The sequence below is a fragment of the Phaethon aethereus genome (assembly GCF_964289735.1).
Source record: "Phaethon aethereus genome assembly, chromosome: 1".
Classification (NCBI taxonomy): Eukaryota; Metazoa; Chordata; class Aves; order Phaethontiformes; family Phaethontidae; genus Phaethon; species Phaethon aethereus.
The window spans coordinates 111,126,847-111,134,108 of NC_138575.1; positions in this window are offsets into that span (position 1 = coordinate 111,126,847).

Here is a 7,262-nt window from a genome sequence, read left to right on the forward strand (position 1 = left end):
TCTATGAAATTTCTATCAAGTTTGGGTAAAATTAGCAGATTTCTGAGTTACTGGGGTAGAGTAATGAGGGAACAAGACAGAGGCACATTGAACTGTTTAAGACTTCCCTTGTTAGACATTAGGTGATTATTAAGAATCAATCATCACGCACATTTTTCATCAGGGCTAAGTAATATCTTCCCCAAAATAACGTATTTTGAACGTTTTCTGTAGTATATAGGTAGGCCCTTTTTCACCTCATGATTACCTGCACGTAATTAAAAGGCAGCATGTTGCCTGACCTGATCTCTCACGCTGTTCCATTAGACAAAGACTACATATATATGAATACTGCCTTTTTTGTCCCGTTTTTTAATATAAAAATATATATATAAAAAATATAAAAAGGGTTGAAGCTTACCCACGTAACTCCAGAAGATGAGGAATGCAAAACCAGTGTTCCTACCCATTTTTTCTGCTAGCATAGGGGCCCATAGGTATGCTATTCCAAATGAAACATTAAGCATTTTTCTCCTTTTCTTGTAGGTATACCAGTAGCACCTCTGGTGTGCATTTAATGACAACTCTAAATTTCACAGTTAGAATGCTTTTGTCTCCTTTTTGCACAAACAAAACTTTCTTAACTTTGTAAGTAATCACCTTCACTGCAAATTTATGAACAGTACATAGCAGCCAGGTTTTTTTCCCCCAACATACCTGACCTGTAGCATTGATACCCACATGTCACATCAAGGACATTTGCTGCGTGCTTATCTCAGGTTCCGCCAGCACGTAGCAATATACCTGTGTCTACCTAGAGACTGTATTTGCCGTACAAATGCAGACATCTTTTACTGCTCAAGTCCTCGTATTTGGCCATCTGTAGTCGTGCTCAGAGGCTCTGCAAGCGAGATACATACAAGCACAAAGCAAGTATTTATTGTTTCTCCCGTGTCCTGGTTTTAGCCAAGGTAGAGTTAATTTTCTTCATAGAAGCTAGCGTGAGGCTATGTTTTGGATTTGGGATGAGAAAATGTTGATAAGGTGCTGATGTTTTGAGTTGTTGCTAAGTAGTCAAGGACAGTCCAGCTTCTCGTGCTGGCCTGCAGCGAGCAGGCTGGGGGTGCACGGGAAGCTGGGAGGGGACACAGCTGGGACAGCTGACCCAGGCTGGCCAAAGAGATATTCCATACCATATAATGTCATGCTCGGTATATAAAGCTGGGACGAAGAAGAAGGAAGGGGTGGAGGGACGTTCGGAGTTATGGCGTCTGTCTTCCCAAGAAACCATTACGTGTGACAGAGCCCTGCTTCCCTGGAGATGGCTGCACACCTGCCTGCCCATGGGGAGTAGTGAACAAATTCCTTGGTTTGCTTTGCTTGCGTGCGTGGCTTTTGCTTTACTTATTAAACTGTCTTTATCTCAAACCATGAGTTTCCTCACTTTTACTCTTCCGATTCTCTCCCCTGTCCCACCGTGGGGGAGTGAGCGAGCGGCTGCGTGGTGCTTAGTTGCTGGCTGGGGCTAAACCATGACATCCCTCCCCACCGCCAAGAGCAGCAGGGCTTATTGAGGTACTCGGCTAAGCACCAGCGTACTGACACCCTGGCAAGATGCTTGAAGAGCCGCTGCTGAGCAGGCAGGCATTGGTCGGGGAGGGTGGTGAGCACGGGGGAGCCAGGCGTGAGGACAGAGCTGCAGAACCTGGGGTCTGCTGAACTGCGCTCATGCACCAAATCCACCGATGCTGTCAGCACCGGTGACCTGACTGCCAGCTGCAGACTCAACACTCTTCATTTCTTCCCGACTTCCTACCTTTTCATGTTCATGCTTTACTCCTGAATCCTTGACCTACCAAGAAATTGCTCTGTCAACATTCCTACCTCAGCCTTTAATTTTACCTCTCCTCTTTCTCACAGCACTGTCCCACATGGCAGCACTGCTTCCGAACGCCGAGCGGGGGTTCGGCAGCTGTGCCCGGGACCCGGGGAAGGCTGGCAGCCAAATGGCAAGGGGGGGAGCGAGGAAGGTACTCGCAGGTTACCACAAGTGCAAACTGAGTGTCAGAGGGACAGAGAGGAAATCTTCAGGTATTACAAGGCTGAGAAGTTAACGATGATTTTTCGTTGTTGTTGTTTATGCTAACATAAGAACAATGGCATTTCTCAGGCTTTCCATGGCGACTCAGGAGCAGAGGAGGACGCTAGTACAGGCAAGGACCGGGAAGTGTCTGACGTGGCTACCTCAGGAAGGGCCTATGGAAAAGAATTAACGACACCACTACACCTTCAACCAGCAAATTAATTTGTTCTCAGTAATTGAGGAAAACAGTCCTTTAAATGAACAGTCAAGTAGATGGTAGATAAAGAAGTGATTGCAAGACGTTTCCTGCGGGTTTCAGGACTCTGGCAAAAGGCCAGAGATATGGGATACAAATTAAATGGAGGTGAAAAACCCAGTAAAATTCTGCCTTCCATTTCACCGTGGGATCCATCATTGACTTGTATTATTATTATGTTACCAAACAGCAATAGTAATTTAGTAGCATCTTTATTTTTTCGACCCTACTGCAGAATTTAATCTACCTCAAGAGCTACAGCCACTGGCATTCCTACTTCCCTTCATTCCAACACACCATCTTAACATGACATCCTTAGGAAGCCATTTTTTAAAAACTCGAAGCCATGAGACACTAGCACATTTGATCATTGCAAAACAAAAGCAAACAGAGGACTGCTTCACACAACACAATAAAAAAAAGACTTTTTAAACCCCTTCTTTCTTTAGCCAGAAGAATCATTTTGAGATGTTTTAGAACCACAGCTATTGTCTAAAAGTTTTCTTAACAGACGACCCAACTGACTTTAACAGCTTTAATGCTATGCCTGCAGACAACTGTCCTTAATGTTGTTTCAGTTATACATCACTAATTTTATATCCAGTAAAAAACAGAAGCAATATTTTATTCATTGTTAAAACCAAAAAACCTAGGGAAAAATTAATAAAGTAAGCAATCTGCTAATCTGAAAAATAAATTAACAGATTGCTTTATTACATTTCCCTCAAAATTAAATCTCAGTATTTAAATATGCATAAGTCAATCCAAATCTTATAACTGCAAAACAAATTTAACTGCCTGTGCAATCTATTAGATATTTGACACATGAAATTAGCATTTCCAGTTTTGACACAAAGAGTTGCATTATCTAGAAAGTGTTATGTGGCAGAAATATTTCTAATAAAAACAGACAAACAAGCAAACACAATTATCTTCCTGGGGTTTGATTAATTAAAAAGCAGCAACAAGCCCCAAGCCCCCTACCCACTTTCTGGAAATGGCTTGGCAGCATGGCAACCAGCACATGCGTTATCATTTGGGGGTGCAAAGAAAATACCCCTGCCCAACCTGAGATCCCAAGTTAGGAAAAAAAAAAAAGGAGGGCAACATTTTTATAATACCGTTACCAAGTTGCTCCTAAAAAAGGAAGAATCTGCATGAAAATGATAGATTAAGGGCTTAAATGGATCTGACTTCGTGGTATGCTCTTTTATACTCATACAGATCTCATTTTGATCAAGCAAGACTCCTCCTTGTGAATTTAATTACTGCCTAATCCAGCCATAGATGCAGCTGTGTCCTCACTGTTGGGGTCTCCAGGCACTGCAATATAAATAAACTAACAAAATATTTCGGGATTCGGTTTATATGAGTGTTTTTATTGGTAGTATTGTTAAAAGAAAGAATTCCGTTCCTGCACTTTACCACTAGCAACTGAAAAGAAAAAAAACCACCCAAACAAACCTGTAGCAATTCTGCTTATGTTTTCTGAGAGCACTTCATTAAGATCCTTCTGTTTAAGTATGCCAGTTTCTGGCCAGTTCTTGTCACCATTTTAAATAACTGATAGCTTATAATGCAAATGAAAACTGGTAAGCTTTAAGATGTCAAGACTGTCAAACCAGATCTTATTTGATAGGTGTTCATAGCCTCAAATACCACTTTTGCAAATGCAAGTCTTTCCCCCCATCTCCCTTGTTAAAGCTTGTTCACTACTTACTCAAAATACATGCATCGCATATCTGAATACCCTAAGAATCAAAATTTCATATACAGAAACAACTCAAATTTAATGCAAGATTTACACCAGACAGATTTCCCAGTGAAAGTCAGGAAAGCAATGAGGAGAGAAATCCCATGCATGTGATGGTATGAGCATTTTCTTACAGTGTATTATTTTAAACCAAGAACACAGACATGTCTCTCTTCTTGAACCCCTTTGGGCTATGGAGATGTGCAGCAGCAACTCCAGTTCTGAGCTATGAGACAGCTGGGGTACATGCTGACCCCCTCTGCATCTTGAGCTTAAAAAAAAAAAGCTGTATTGTTAGATTTTCTTTTAAGCACATATGCTAGGTGTATGCTTTCCTTTTCCCCTGACTCACAATTGTATTGAGGGCAAAGCACAAACATCTGTTTCTCCATGGCTTACATGCCCTAGAAGTTATCCTTCCTAATTATAATCCCTCTTAAAAACAAAAAAACACCCCTCAACCTTGCCTAGAACAAAATCCTCATCTAATGTAACCAAAAAAGTACTTTGAAATGTAGTAGGAAGGACTTAAAAGTGTAGATGCTATGCTTTTAATTCCCACAAAAGCAAACAGCAGAAGTGTTAAGTATAGCTTAAATTTCACTTCACTGGATAGTGAGGAAAATAAGACCCTCACCAGTCTGATCAGACACCTGGGGATTGCAGATCCAGCCTCACTCAGACTGTACAACGGTCATTTTCACAGGTATGAGTAACAACAGTATTTCTCCTCTCACCTTACACTTGTAGTCATCTTAGTACTGTATTAATAAGGTTTACAGACAGACTTGCACATGGAGATTAACCCACCTTCTGACAACTATAATTAGGGGTTAGCACATTTAATGCACACTTAAAGATGCACTTGCGTATGTAAACAATGACACTACTGATATTTTCCCCTCCCAAATCACAAAATAGCCAGATACAGACAAGTTCAAGTCCCCACTCATGCATATGCTCAAGCTGTTTCAAACGCCTTTTGGGGTTGTTCCAGAAATCACAGAATCACCGAATCATTAAGGTTGGAAAGGACCTTCAAGATCATCAAGTCCAACCATTATCCAGTGCCACCGTGTCCCCTAAACCATGTCCTGAAGCGCCACATCCACACGTTTTTTGAACACTTCCAGAGATGATGCCTCCACCACCTCCCTGGGCAGCCTGTTCCAATGCTTGACCACCCTCTTGGTGAAGAAATTTTTCCTAATATCCAATCTAAACCTCCCCGGTGCAACTTGAGGCCATTTCCTCTCATCCTGTCGCTGGTTACTTGGGAGAAGAGACCAACACCCTCACCGCCACAACCCCCTTTCAGGTAGTTGTAGAGAGCGATAAGGTCTCCCCTCAGCCTCCTCTTCTCCAGACTAAACAACCCCAGTTCCCTCAGCCGCTCCCCATAAGACTTGTGCTCCAGCCCCCTCACCAGCTTCATTGCCCTTCTCTGGACACGCTCCAGCACCTCAACATCCTTCCTGTAGTGAGGGGCCCAAAACTGAACACAGGATTCAAGGTGCGGCCTCACCAGTGCCGAGTACAGGGGCACGATCACTTCCCTACTCCTGCTGGCCACACTATTCCTGATACAGGCCAGGATGCTGTTGGCCTTCTTGGCCACCTGGGCACACTGCCGGCTCATGTTCAGCCGGCTGTCAACCAGCACCCCAAGGTCCTTTTCTGCTGGGCAGCTCTCCAGCCACTCCTCCCCAAGCCTGTAGCGTTGCATGGGGTTGTTGTGACCCAAGTGCAGGACCCGGCACTTGGCCTTATTAAACCTCATACAATTGACCTCAGCCCATCGATCCAGCCTGTCTGGATCCCTCTGCAGAGCCCTCCTACCCTCCAGCAGATCAACGCTCCCACCCAGCTTGGTGTCATCTGCAAACTTACTGAGGGAGCACTCGATCCCCTCATCCAGATCATCTGTAAAGACATTGACTAAGACCAGCCCCAGAACCAAGCCCTGGGGAACACCGCTTGTGACCATAAATGAAATATGGAAAAAACAGTAAAATGAAACAACCTGTCCCATGTAATCCCGGTATCACTATAGGGAGGGCAATTAATAAACACAGTATGAACTTTGGCTGGCATCTCACCTGGATTTTAAAATCAAATCTAAACCTTTCTTCATGCTAGTCATTCCTCCAGGTCAGCTATACCAACTACTCCCTGTTTTCACCTGAAGTGATAAAATCAGGAAGCACAACAACTGTTTTTTTTTCTTTTGCAAGGAGGCCGGTCTCCCCTCACCCCTGACTTTCCTAGTGCAACTCAGCAACTTCCAGTTACACAAATGCAGCTCTACAAACAGTCTTTTTGGCAAAGATAACTAAGATTTCTTGGTATGGCAGTCTGATTGAAGTTCTAAAAAAGCAGAGGCTGTTCTGTTTTATAAGGTATCATTACTATTCATATTTCAAAATTAAAATACTTTATAATAGTCTGATCCAACTTTATAAATAAGATAACAAGGTAATGCAGTATTACAAATTTATTTAGTTTCTCCAAAGTAATTTTTCAGCATTGAAAATTTCACACATATAAAACAACTTCAACTTCTATGCTTTAAAACCAAAGTATGGATATTTTTTTTTTTAAATTTAAAGGAAGTGCTGTGCTTTTTTTTTTAAACATCTCTCATGAACCAAATTCTTCAGTTACAAAGCTGAAGTAAGTGATGTACCACATTTTTTTCTTTAAAATGTGAAATTCATCTCTTTGGGCTACAAGATGTTTTTCTTTAAAGTTGTATCATGAAAGATACAGACCTGAAAAAAGATAGACAATCATACACAAGGCATAAACATTACACAGAGTAATTCAGACATTTTATAAAGAGATCTGGAAAAGTACCTAAAATAGTGATATTTATTTAGTATAAAATCTCAATAATAAAATATTGCTCATAATAAATAAGAAAACATGAGTTTCACTAATACTGTTCTCCTCTTAAAGCTCTCTTGGATGTAACATGATCAGACCTGATCAAAACTCAAATTTTTATGTTTCCTCTGTATGAAGGAGGCAGGTTTACAGACTTCAGGTCATTCCTTGTTAGAAACAATTTTAGTATCAACACAACACAGACTTCATTTCAAGGCTCATGCGTACTTATGGGGAAAAAACCAAAACAAACCCCTAACTGTGAATAAATCTTATTACAGTAGATTTTAATACCTAAAAATATT